This window comes from Microcaecilia unicolor, chromosome 4 (genome assembly GCF_901765095.1).
Source record: "Microcaecilia unicolor chromosome 4, aMicUni1.1, whole genome shotgun sequence".
NCBI classification, from domain to species: Eukaryota; Metazoa; Chordata; class Amphibia; order Gymnophiona; family Siphonopidae; genus Microcaecilia; species Microcaecilia unicolor.
Window position 1 is genome coordinate 174,093,839 of NC_044034.1, and position 14,316 is coordinate 174,108,154.

Sequence of the window (14,316 nt, forward strand, 5' to 3'; positions counted from 1 at the left end):
ACCAGTAGGGTGCTACTCTGTAATGGTACCCCTACCTAACTTACATACCACCTCATGTTATAACATGTCATTGGTATGCTTACATTGATAGAATACTGCCATTTCATATGGGAAAAAGCATATGTGTGTGCATAAGCACCTAACTGCTATTCTATAATTAAATGCGAAAATGGATAAACATGAAATTGCTATGGGGCATTTACAAAGAAGGGACATGGTTGTGGCTTAGGCATGGCTGACATCTGCATGGGCTACTTACAGAATATTGTAAGCTATGCAGTGAATTCTATATATATTGCTCTGAAAAATTGGTGCTGAAAAAAGTGCAGTTCTATAAGCCACGCTTAAAGTTCGGCGTGGTTTATAGAATAGCGCTTACACCCAGAAATTCAGTCTACTTTAGATGCAACCATTTGCACCAATTGAAATGTGGTACAAATCTTTATCCCTAAATTAAACACATTCCCCCTTATTCCATAACTATGCACATTCATTTTAGGAACACCCCTATTCTGCCCGTGACCCTCCCATTTCTGCACCTCCTTTTTGAACTCATGCATAAAATTTTGGGCACGGATCTCACACCTAAATTGTTCAAACTACTGAAAACCCAGAACATATTGGGGACAACTGAAACACCACCAATTGCAGACGAGCTTGTACAATACTTCAAAAACAAAATAATAAATATAAAATCAAACCTTGCAAAATTACAAATAAACATCACAGACTACCTACAGGACTGCAAAACACACACCAAACACACCGCAGCAGACAGAATATGGATCACATTCAAACCACCCCAACTAGACACAGTAAAAACACTATTGACAAAATATGTGCATGCATACTGCCTCTTTGACAAATGCCCCAACTTCATGATGAAAAACCCACCAGACTGGTTCATTGAGTACTTCATCAAACACATGACATACATGTTTGAAAGAGGTCAATTTCCAACAAACAAAGGCAACATAGTACTCACAGCTATCCCCAAAAACACTACCAGTGAGATCAGCGATATCACGAATTACAGACCAGTAGCCTCAATACTACTACTGACCAAAATGATGGAAGGTCTAGTAACACAGGAACTAACAGAATACTTGATGAAATTCTCAATTCTTCACAAATCCCAATCAGGTTTCAGACCACAACACAGCGCTGAAACTGTCATAACCACCCTGATAACAAAATTCAGAAGTATAATATGCCAAGGACAAAATGTTCGACCTAGTAGACCACACCACACTAATGACACTGCTCAACAACATAGGAATCAGCAGTGCAGTGGCGACATGGTTCAATGGCTTCCTAAAGATCAGATCCTACATTGTAAAGCTGTCCAACCAAACATCAACCTCATGGATCTCTGAGTGTGGGGTACCACAGGGATCACCAATATCACCAATACTGTTCAATGTAATGATGGCGCCACTTGGAAAAAACTAGAATTAATGGGTTTCAACCCATTTATATACGCAGATGATGTCACCAACTTTATAGCTTTCCAAAACAATATCACAAACATACAAATATACAGGACAAAATAAAAAAAATGATTGGACCTCATGGAAGAATGGACAAGAACTTTCAAACTCAAATTGAATAGAGACAAAAACATATTCCTAGTACTCTCCAGCCCACACAACTCCACATCCTACCAAAAATTCAACTCAACCAACAAACATACCACATCCAAACACAACTTAAAATACTAGGAATCATTCTGGACAAACACCTAACACTGGACAATCAAATATCAGCAGTAGCATCAAAATGCTTTAGAACACTATGGAGATTAAAAAGAATAAGAGACTATTTCCCTAGACAATCTTTCCAAATACTGGTCCAATCAGGGATACTATCGTGACTAGACTACTGCAATGCAGCATATGTAGGGTGCAAAGAAAACATACTAAAAATGCTGCAAACAGTCCAAAACACGATAGCAAGACTGATTTTCAAGAAATTGAAATGTGAAAGAGCAACCCCACTACTTGAAACACTATCTGGCATATTTTTGAAAGAGAAAGGTGCCCATTTTTCAACACAAATCGCAAGATGGGAGTCCTTCTCCCAGGGTCACCCAAATCGGCATAATCGAAAGCCGATTTTGGGCATCCTCAACTGCTTTCCATCGCAGGGACAACCAAAGTTCACAGGGGCATGTTGGAAGCATAGTGAAGGCGGAACTGGGGTGTGCTTAACACATGGGCGTCCTCAGCTGATAATGGAAAAAAGAAGGGCGTCCTGATGAGCACTTGGCTGACTTTACTTGGTCCATTTTTTCTTGCGACCAAGCCTCAAAAAGGTGCCCGAACTGACTAGATGACCACCGGAGGGAATCGGGGATGACCTCCCCTTACTCCCCCAGTGGTCACCAACCCCCTCCCATCCTAAAAAAACTTTAAAAATATTTTTTGCCAGCCTCAAATGCCATACCCAGCTCCATGACAACAGTATGAAGGTCCCTGGAGCAGTTTTAGTAGGTGCAGTGCACTTCAGGCAGGCAGACCCAGGCCCATCCCCCCCACCTGTTACACTTGTGGTGGTAAATGTGAGCCCTTCATAACCCACCAGAAACCCCTTAGGGCTATGGTAGTGTTGTACAGTTGTGGGTTTTGGGGGGCTCAGCAGAGAAGGTAACTGAGCTATGCAGCTGTGAGCAATTTCTGAAGTCCACTGCAGTGCCCCCTAGGGTGCCCAGTAGGTGTCCTGGCATTTGAGGGGGACAAGTGCACTACGAATGCTGGCTCCTCCCATGACCAACTGGCTTGGATTTTGTCTTTTCTGAGATGGGGGTCCTCAGTTTCAATTATCGCCAAAAACCGGGGACGAACATCTCTAAGGACGACCAACTGTAAGGTCGACCTAAATGTTGAAACTTGGGCATCCCCGACCGTATTATTGAAACGAAAGATGGCCGCCCATCTTGTTTCGATAATACGGGTTTCCCTGCCCCTTTGCTGGGATGTCCTATGAGGGTGTCCTCAGGAAAACTTGGGTGCCCCATTTGATTATGCCCCACCACGTTGGCTACCAGTCAAGGCAAGAATATTTTTCAAAGTAAGCACCCTAATTTTCAAGATACTATTCGGATTGGCATTCAAATATATGTTTAACATGATTGAACATGTCGCAAGAATTGGCAGCCCAGAAAACAGAAACAACCTGCTCCTACATCAACCCAACTGCAAAACACCATCTACAAAACTACCTACATAGTAGGATTTAGCTACCTAGTGGATATTGATATCAAAAACCCTAAAAAGCATCACAAATCTCCTCCAATTCAGAAAAGAAATGAAAATCTACTTCTTCAAAAACTTCTACAGCTAATCACACAGATATCGTTGCCTTCCTTTCAAATCTACCTCTTCAAAAACTATATGCATAAATATCACCAAAACTCTACAATCGAACACAAAAGCTACCATTACCTTTTCCACTTCAAATCGATCTCTTCAAAAACTCTCTGAATAACCACAGGAACTATAGATGCCCTCTCAACATTGCACAACACTATTGTAACTCTAGCAAAATGTAAATTGTAAACCACTTTGATCCGAAACTTGTTTTTGGATAACAGTGGGATACAAGAATGCATAAATAAATAAACTAACTAAATAAATACTTATGAGAGGTCTATATACAGTGGTGGAAATAAGTATTTGATCCCTTGCTGATTTTGTAAGTTTGCCCACTGACAAAGACATGAGCAGCCCATAATTGAAGGGTAGGTTATTGGTAACAGTGAGAGATAGCACATCACAAATTAAATCCGGAAAATAACATTGTGGAAAGTATATGAATTTATTTGCATTCTGCAGAGGGAAATAAGTATTTGATCCCCCACCAACCAGTAAGAGATCTGGCCCCTACAGACCAGGTAGATGCTCCAAATCAACTCGTTACCTGCATGACAGACAGCTGTCGGCAATGGTCACCTGTATGAAAGACACCTGTCTACAGACTCAGTGAATCAGTCAGACTCTAACCTCTACAAAATGGCCAAGAGCAAGGAGCTGTCTAAGGATGTCAGGGACAAGATCATACACCTGCACAAGGCTGGAATGGGCTACAAAACCATCAGTAAGACGCTGGGCGAGAAGGAGACAACTGTTGGTGCCATAGTAAGAAAATGGAAGAAGTACAAAATGACTGTCAATCGACAAAGATCTGGGGCTCCACGCAAAATCTCACCTCGTGGGGTATCCTTGATCATGAGGAAGGTTAGAAATCAGCCTACAACTACAAGGGGGGAACTTGTCAATGATCTCAAGGCAGCTGGGACCACTGTCACCACGAAAACCATTGGTAACACATTACGACATAACGGATTGCAATCCTGCAGTGCCCGCAAGGTCCCCCTGCTCCGGAAGGCACATGTGACGGCCCGTCTGAAGTTTGCCAGTGAACACCTGGATGATGCCGAGAGTGATTGGGAGAAGGTGCTGTAGTCAGATGAGACAAAAATTGAGCTCTTTGGCATGAACTCAACTCGCCGTGTTTGGAGGAAGAGAAATGCTGCCTATGACCCAAAGATCACCGTCCCCACTGTCAAGCATGGAGGTGGAAATGTTATGTTTTGGGGGTGTTTCTCTGCTAAGGGCACAGGACTACTTCACCGCATCAATGGGAGAATGGATGGGGCCATGTACCGTACAATTCTGAGTGACAACCTCCTTCCCTCCGCCAGGGCCTTAAAAATGGGTCGTGGCTGGGTCTTCCAGCACGACAATGACCCAAAACATACAGCCAAGGCAACAAAGGAGTGGCTCAGGAAGAAGCACATTAGGGTCATGGAGTGGCCTAGCCAGTCACCAGACCTTAATCCCATTGAAAACTTATGTAGGGAGCTGAAGCTGCGAGTTGCCAAGTGACAGCCCAGAACTCTTAATGATTTAGAGATGATCTGCAAAGAGGAGTGGACCAAAATTCCTCCTGACATGTGTGCAAACCTCATCATCAACTACAGAAGACGTCTGACCGCTGTGCTTGCCAACAAGGGTTTTGCCACCAAGTATTAGGTCTTGTTTGCCAGAGGGATTAAATACTTATTTCCCTCTGCAGAATGCAAATAAATTCATATACTTTCCACAATGTGATTTTCCGGATTTAATTTGTGATGTGCTATCTCTCACTGTTACCAATAACCTACCCTTCAATTATGGGCTGCTCATGTCTTTGTCAGTGGGCAAACTTACAAAATCAGCAAGGGATCAAATACTTATTTCCACCACTGTAAAAGTGTGACACTGGCCATGTTTCACCCACGCAAGGGCTGTATCAGGGTTTAAAATAACTGACAACAAATAAAGCAAAACATATTATTTAACATTGATGAGTGGTATTAAATAAACAATCTTTAATCATTAGATGACTTTTGTAGAATTACTCCCTATCAGAGCAACCTCTGTCTTCTTAGCAAGATTTGAAGTAGGTTGAAATGTTATTTTAAAACAGCTGTTCTCTGAAAGGGACAGAAGATACCACTTCTTCCTCTTTGGATTTCAGGTCTGCATCCTCACTATTTTTCAGCATTTGTCCTTCCTAAGATTCTCAAAACTTAGTACTCCAGTGAGCAAAGGTTCATGTTAGAATAGGTAAGTTATGGAAGGCAACCATCTGTTCTCTAGGATAAGTAAAATTGTTTCTTCTACATACTTTCATTAGTAATGATTCATTATTTGGATTTTACATTTAGGTTCAACATTTTATTAATGACAAATTAAAGTAAATACATCCAATAATGTGGGTATACAAAGTTTCAATTGTCAAAGCATACACTGTAAAGACAAAATGATTTAGTCCGTCATCAAACTTTTAAACATTTTCTCCCTCCCCACCTTCCCCAACCCTCCTCCCCCCGAACCCATTAATTTATGGTACGTGAACTCTCTTTATTAAAACAAGCAACAGAAAAACACAGGGGCAATGACCAAGTTTTCAACCGAAAATGGAACTCTACCACCTCTTATAAAACATCCCAGTAACCCCCCTCACCCTCCCTCTAAACTTTCTCCTAATACACAGTTTATAGAGCCCAATGACCTGACCCATCAAGAGAATTAACTTATCAGATAACAAACCAGTCATCAACTTTGTCCCACAATCAAACAATCCCCCAACTCTTCCCTCACATGCCCACACCCTCTTAGAACAATAAAGTTACCACCATAAAATGACATGAGTACATGATAAATAGCCAACCCTATTCTAAATAAACAGGGAAGGGGCTGTATTCTTATAGCCCTGGTCCCCAATTGACATATATCCAAGGAACTGCCTTTTGATTAAGGAGACAACGATTACCCCACTGCGGGTATAAAACCTCATGTTTATCCAATAGAAGACCCACCATTGACAACGGGATGGGGGAATCCAAGAGACCCTCTAAAAAATAGATTGTTTCCAGAAATGCCTGATGATCAAGCACTCCCAGAAAGCGTGAATGAAAGTATTATAAAAGGTATGCATTTATAACATATTGCAGATTCAATGCCACCCACATTAAACAATTGGGATTGAGAGAAATATGTCCTATATAAGATTCAAAACTGACACTTTTGTAGATCAGCTGCCAGAGTCAGTTGTGGAATGCAACATACCCATTGAGAGATGTCTAGAGAGTCAGACAAGCTTTGTAAATCCGTCACCCATTTAGTTTGAATATATACTTTAAAGTTTTGTGCTAGAAATTGTTCAATGGCCTTATGAAGTGCAGAAAATGATAATTGGTCTCTCTCTTCTGAGCACAGAAGAGTTTTTAGTTTTGATACATGTCCATCAGCCAATCCTGTCTTCTCCAAAGATTGTATCTAATGTCTTAATTAATGGTATGCAAAACTGTCCCCCATATGTGAGAAGATCCCACCTCTTAAAGTTGACAATTGTATAGGTGAACCCTCCAATGAAAGCACCTGATAGATATGCCGTATGCCTAATTCTCCCCATCGTTTAAAGGTAATATTATTATTAATACCAGGCATAAAATCTGTACTACCTTGAATAGGCAGGTGAGCTGAGGTGTGGGCAGAAATTCTCCAAGAAGTAGTGAGCAGTCTCCACAGATGTCATAGAGGGGCTATCAAGACATGGCCCCATGCCACCCCTGGACATCATCTTCCTTTAGCCTGCAAAAGATATCCCAAGTTCCAAGGTGTGAAAATTTCAGCTTCTACCATGATTGGGGTATAATCTTCTCTCTCTAGGAACCAATCCCCTAAGTGATGGGTCAAGCAGTCCAGGTTGTATTTAGTAAGATCCGGGAGGCTCAGCCCACCTCTTCTCCAATTCCCGAAAAATAAACTTGTGGCAAGTTTAGGTTTCTTCCCGCGCCATAAAACTGTGAGAGATGTCAATACAAAATACGATGATCTTTTCTTAAGAAAAAGAGAGGGAGTATTTGGAATGTATAGAGATAAACAAAAAAAGGCAACAGTCTCCTTACTATAATATAATAATAGTAAAAAAAGGTAGACTAATAGAAAACATAAAAATATAAAATCATTTATTGATATGAATCATAAAACAAACCCGACGTGGCCACGTTTCGCCCTCAGAATGTTTTGCCCAGCATAATGGAAATGCCCCCCTCCAACCCTGCCATACCTGAACGGATGATGCCAGGGCCATGGACTTCTGCAAAGTAAGGCAGAATCCAGCAAAATCTCCATATTCTCAAAAGCTGTCATCAGCACATCCAAAGAGTTTTGTGGATCTGTTAAATTAACCAGCAAATCATCCGAATAGGCTGATATTTTGAACATCAAAGATCGGAAGGGGATCCCTGGATTCACCAGCGCATCCCTAATCAAAGGGTCTAGAACCAAAACGAATAAGAGCATGGATAAGGGGCAGCCCTGTCTGGTTCCATGTCTGATCAGGAAGGACTGTGAGTGAAGACCGTTTACCCACATTTTTGCTGTTGTGACCGAATATAAGAAGTGAACTGCTTCCAAGAACAACACCAGAAATCCATAGGCTTGGAGTGTGTGAAAAAGAAATTGCCAGCAAATGTAGTCAAAAGCCTTCTCGGCATCGAAACCGACCACGAGCGAGGGGGTTCTATGAGCACATACCGCTTCCAAGGAGGCTAAAATAAGGCAAATATTTTTATGGCCATTCGTCCTTTAAAAAAACTGACTCGTACCTCAGGCACTAGGTCTGGCAGTATTTTGGCCAAATGATTTGCCAAAATCTTGGCCAAAAGCTTTGCCTCAAAATTGAGCAGTGAAATAGGCCTGTATGTGAGTGAACATTGGTGTTTATCTGGTTTTAAAAGTAGAATCATTTGTGTGATATGGAGAGAATCTGGGAGAGTTTTGTGTGTAATCATATGTGAGAAGTATGATAAAATTGAGCCTGCCATGAGTGGGAAAGTGCGGGGTACAAATGTAACAAAAAAAAAAAAAACACACAGTCATATTCTGTACTTTCATGCCCTCCTTCCCTCCCTCTTCCACTCCTCATGGAATATGCACCATTTGTGGTGTACCTTGTTTAAGAGGCCCGACTCTCTTTTTTTCAGTAGAAAACCTTCAAGAATAATCCTAAACCCATCCTTCTCACATCTCAGCATAAAGTTGGATTTTACATTTAAAGCCCTAGTTTTACCTAGGATATGTAGTTGGAAATGGAATATTTTCACAATTTTCAGCCCACTGGAAATGGATTGTCAATATTAAAAATGATTTAATCTGCCAGAAATGGCTGCTGACCAGATAAATTGCTCGGTTGTGGTTATCCACTAATTTTCAGCCACACTTAACTGGTTATCGCCGCTGAGAATTAGCAGTTAGCGCCTAAGTGAAAGCTGGCTACTTTGGGGGTGTTCTGGAGACGGAGTCAGAACTTGTCTGGTTAAGTGCCAATATTTAGCACTTAACCGGCCAGGGTAACTGCATAAATGTGACCACACAAAACACAGTCCTATCTTTATGCGGTAACCCATGGCCGGTTAAGTTCTGAATATCGACTTGACCAGCCATGTGTTAGCCAGACATGCCTGGCAATGGATATCTGGGAATAAATTCCGGCAGTGAACAGCAAAATGCTCACCACTGCCGGCTAAATATTTATGCCAGAGTCTTTTGTAAACTCCTTATAGGATTTGAGAAATACACATCAATTTTCCTAACCATAAAGCGGGAGCAAGCAATTTATAAAACCACATGTTTACGAAAAGAGCTATATCATTCAGCTTTGAACAAGCACCAGTGCTCTTAAGTTTTAGTCATAGCACTTAATAAGCACATAAGAGTTGTACCCTAGAAAATTAGAGTGTTAATTATTGTTTATTGAAAAATCATATATTCAGCATTATCTGAAAAATTCTAAGTGGATTGCAAAATTACATACGTAATTAAGAAAAATAACAATAACAAATATCACAATCTAACATCAATAATCAAATACAACATCAAATACAAAACAACGTGCAATGAGACCCTGTGCTAAATAAGCTGACTTGTGGTAAAGTAATCTGACTTAACCGTAGTCCACGTTGATAACTCCCCCCCACCCCTAAGGTGAATAAGTGCTAGCATTTACACATATCAAACCCTGAGTGTTACTAGGGAGGGGGGGGGGGGGGGGGGGGTTGGAACTTGTTTTCTGTAAAATGGCTATTCCAGCTGTATGTGCACAAAATACAGATATTTTTCCTGAGGCTTTACATGTATTTTCCAAAAGGTTATGCATTCAGGGAACCTTTTGGAAAATACACTACAAATTGTGAGTGCCCACATTGGATGTCCTTTTTTCAATGTAGACAAATTTGGGCTTCAAATTTAGTAGCTCAGCTTTTTCTGAGCTTCAGTTTCTAATTGCACAGCTGTATCTTTGCTGGTATAGAATGTAGAACTGAGTGCAGTTTGCAATGTTCCAGTGGCTTAACACACAACTTAGTGAATCCCTCAAGCATTTGTTTTCCTCACTTTTGAAAACAAAAGGTTCACTATCTTGCTTATTTTCGAAAGGGAAGGACACCCATCTTCCGACACAAATCGGGAGATGGGCGTCCTTCTCCCAAGGTTGCCTAAATCGGCATAATTGAAAGCCGATTTTTTGCGTCCTCAACTGCTTTCCGTCACGGGGACGACCAAAGTTCACAAGGGCATGTCAGCAGTGTACCGAAGGCGGGACTGGGGCGTGGTTAAGAGATGGGCGTCCTCGGCCGATAATGGAAAAAAGAAGGGCGTCCCTCACGAGCATTTGGTTGACTTTACTTGGTCCCTTTTTTTTCACGACCAAGCCTCGAAAAGGTGCCCAAACTGACCAGATGACCACCAGAGGGAATCGGGCATGACCTCTCCTTACTCCCCCAGTGGTCACCAACCTCTTCCCACCCTAAAAAAAAATTAAAAAACATTTTTTCCAGCTTCTAATGTCATACCCAGCTCCATCACAGCAGTATGCAGGTCCCTGGAGCAGTTTTTAGTGAGTGCCGTGCACTTCAGCTAGGTGGACCCAGGCCCATCCCCCCCCCCCCCCCCCACCTGTTACACTTGTGGTGGTAAATGTGAGCCCTCTAAAACCCACCTGAAACCCACTGTACCCACATGTAGGTGCCCCCCTTCATCCCTAAGGGCTATGGTAGTGGTGTACAGTTGTGGGGAGTGGGTTTTAGGGGGGTTGGGGGGCTCAGCATCCAAAGTAAGGGAGCTATGCACCTGGAAGCAATTTGTGAAGTCCACTGCAGCAGTGGCGTAGCCAGACCTGACATTTTGGGTGGGCCCAGAGCTAATATGGGTGGGCACTGTGTATAAAGGTATGAGTAGTGTTTCTTGGGATACTAAAAAATAATGCTTGAGAATGCACTTGATGATGGATTTCTAAGTAGTGAACCCAACAGCTGCACTGCAGAGCCCACCTCCATCCAGAAACCCACCTACATTAAATTAAAAACTTTTTAAATTTTAACCCGGGCACTGCAGACCATCCACACACAAAAAACCCACCATCTGTTTTTAAAATTTAACCAGAACACTATTAAACAAGCAACTTACCGAATACCTAAACAAATTCTCAATACTACATGAATCTCAATCAGGATTTCGCTCCAACCACAGCACCGAAACAGTAATAATCACTCTCGTAACCAAATTCAAACAAGAAATTGCAACAGGTAAAAGTGTACTCCTACTACAATTTGATATGCCAAGTACATTTGATATGGTAAACCACAAAATACTACTAAACATCCTAGATTATTTTGGGATCAGTGGAAAGATACTCAGTTGGATTAAGGGCTTCCTAACCACAAGAACATACCAAGTGATATCCAATTCGAACATCTCACCACCGTGGAAATCAGAATGTGGAGTACCCCAAGGCTCACCATTATCGCCGACCCTCTTTAATCTAATGATGATCCCACTAGCCAAATCCCTATCCAGTCAAGGCCTCAACCCATACATCTATGCAGACGATGTCACAATTTACATCCCGTATAAACACGATCTAACAGAAATCACAAACAAAATCAAACTCAGCCTTCAAATCATGAACTCATGGGCAGATGCATTTCAACTAAAACTCAATGCAGAAAAAACACACTGTCTCATCCTCTCATCACAATACAATATGAACAAACCAACTAATATAAAAACCCCAGACTATACTCTACCTGTCTCAGACAGCCTGAAAATACTCGGAGTCACCATCGACCGAAACTTAACGCTAGAAAACCAGGCGAAAAATACAACAAAGAAAATGTTCCACTCAATGTGGAAACTTAGAGTAAAACCTTTCTTCCCGAGGGAAATATTCCAAAGATTGGTACAATCAATGGTGCAAGTCACCTAGACTAATGTAACACAATCTACGCCGGATGCAAAGAACAAATTAAGAGGAAACTTCAAACAGCCCAAAACACCGCAGCCAGACTCATATTTGGAAAAACGAAATATGAATGCGCTAAATCCCTACGTGAAAAACTACACTGGCTCCCAATCAAAGAACAGATTGCATTCAAAATCTGCACCCTGGTCCACAAAATTATCCACGGCGAGACTCCGACCTACATGGCAGACCTAGTAGATCTACCAACCACAAACACAAAAACTTCAGCACGCACATACCTAAACCTCCACTACCCAAGCTACAAAGGACTAAAATATAAATCAACACATGCAACCAGCTTCTCCTATATAAGCACACAACTATGGAATGCATTACCAAATGGCCTGAAATCAATACATGACATAACAATCTTTCGGAAATCATTAAAGACCAATTTATTCAAGAAGGCATACCATAATGATCCAGCCTAAATACCCGAATCATGCAACACAACGAAACTTGCTACTAAGCCAAAACACTTAATTTCTCCTCTTAACCACTTAATTCACTCTATAACTCATGTACTTTGAATCAATTGTATTTCTCATACCGGAAGTAGCGTCCGCCACCAAGGTACTATATAAGCCACATTGAGCCTGCAAATAGGTGGGAAAATGGGGGATACAAATACAACAAATAATAATAATAATAAAATTTATTGTTGGTGGGTTTCTGGGTGGGGGTAGGCTGTTCACTGCCTAGGACAAAGGTATATTTAATGATTAAATATACTTTTCTTTGCCCTACGCAGTGAGTTCACCCTCCACCCAGAAGCCCACCACCAGCCAGCATTCATTTTGATTACACTCTGTACATGTTAAAATTAAAAAAACATTTATTTTACCTTGGTAGCTGCTTGCAGATGGTGCAGAGCACTGTGCTTCACTCCATGTGTGCACATGCTGGCTCCTGTGCCTGTTGTGGGGCCGTGGGGGGGGGGGGGGGGGGGGGAATCGAACAATAACAAAAGGCTGATCATAACTTGATCCAGTGAGGAACAGTGCTTTTTTTGTAGAACAAAAAGGTGCCGGTACTCATTATGGGCGGGGTCACCAAATATAGCTCCACCCCTGTGATAGCCACACCCACATTAGCCACACCCCTTATACCAGCCATGGTGCATATAAACAGATATCATTGAAAATATTATACTAGTATAGGAGAAAAAAATAACGTGATTTTTTTTCATTATAAATAATTTTTGTAAGCTGTTACAGCTCTAGTATACCCAGTGTAAAATAAGACAGCAGATGTAAATTCTCAAATTGGACATATTCCAAACACTAAAAGGAAATAAAATGATTTTTTTCTACCTTTGTTGTCTTGTGACTTTGTTTTTCTATCCATATTGGTCCCAGTCTCTGATTCTACTGCGTTCCCTTAACTCCGTTTCCAGGGCTTCTTTTCCATTTATTTCTTTACTTTCCTCCTTCATTTCTTGCCATACATCCATAAGTAAAAGCTGGGTCCTCCTCCATGGAATTGACTGGAGGAGGTATAACGTGGATCCAGCTTTTGCCTATTTTCTCCATCCATGTGCAGTTTTTCTCCTCTCTTCCCTTTCCCTCATCTCCATCCATGTGCATCTTCTTCTTTTTTCTTTCCTCCCCTCCATCCATCCAGCACTTCTCCTCTCTTCCCTCCCCTGTATTAATGTAAAGCAATAATTCTCTCTCCCCTCTCCTCCATCCAAGTACAGCATTTCTCCTCTCTCCCCGCCAACCCCTCCATCCATCCATGTCCAGCAATTTTCCTCTGTCTCCTGCTCTGCACTCCATCCATTTCCAGCAGTTCTCCTCTCTTCCCTGCCCTCCCATCCATGTGCATCTGCTTCCTCTCTTCCCTTCCCTCCATCCATGTCCAGCATGTCTCCTCTCTCCCCTGCCCTCCCCTCCCATGTCCAGTGATTCCACTCTGTCCCTTCCTCCCCTGCCATCCATGTCCAGTGATTCTCCTCTCTCCCCTTCCCTCTCCTTCCATCCATGTCCAGCGAATCTCTCTTCCCTGACCTCCCCTCCCATCCGTGTCCAGTGATTCTTCTCTGCCCCCTGTCCTCCCCTGCCATCCATGTCCAGCAATTCTTCTCTGCCCCCTGTCGTCTCCTGCCATCCATATCCAGTGATTCTTCTCTGCCCCCTGTCCTCCCCTGCCATCCATGTCCAGCGAGATTCCTCTCTCCCCTGCCCTCTCCTCCCATCCATGTCCAGTGATCTGCCCCCTGCCCTCCCCTGCCATCCATGTCCAGTGATTCTTCCTTGCCCCCTGTCCTCTCCTGACATCCATATCCAGTGATTTATCTCTGCCCCCTGTCCTCCCCTGACATGTATGTCCAGTGATTCTCCTCTCTCCCCTGCCCTCCCCTCCCATCCATGTCCAGCGATTCTCCTCTCTTCCCTGCCCTCCCCTTCCATCCATGTCCAGCAATTCTCCTCTCTCCCCTGCCCTCCCATCGATGTCCAGTGATTC

General features: G+C 42.4%; 1 long non-coding RNA gene across 1 annotated transcript; it reads right to left on the bottom strand.

Moving 5' to 3' along the window:
- Positions 1–210: 210 nt before the first annotated feature.
- LOC115467986 lies at positions 211–12,794 on the bottom strand. The gene is made up of 4 exons (XR_003941797.1): positions 12,695–12,794; positions 7,924–7,930; positions 3,408–3,412; positions 211–224 (listed from the first exon to the last, which is right to left on the bottom strand). It is a non-coding gene; the product is annotated as an uncharacterized LOC115467986 (long non-coding RNA).
- Between the last annotated feature and the right edge of the window lie 1,522 nt (positions 12,795–14,316).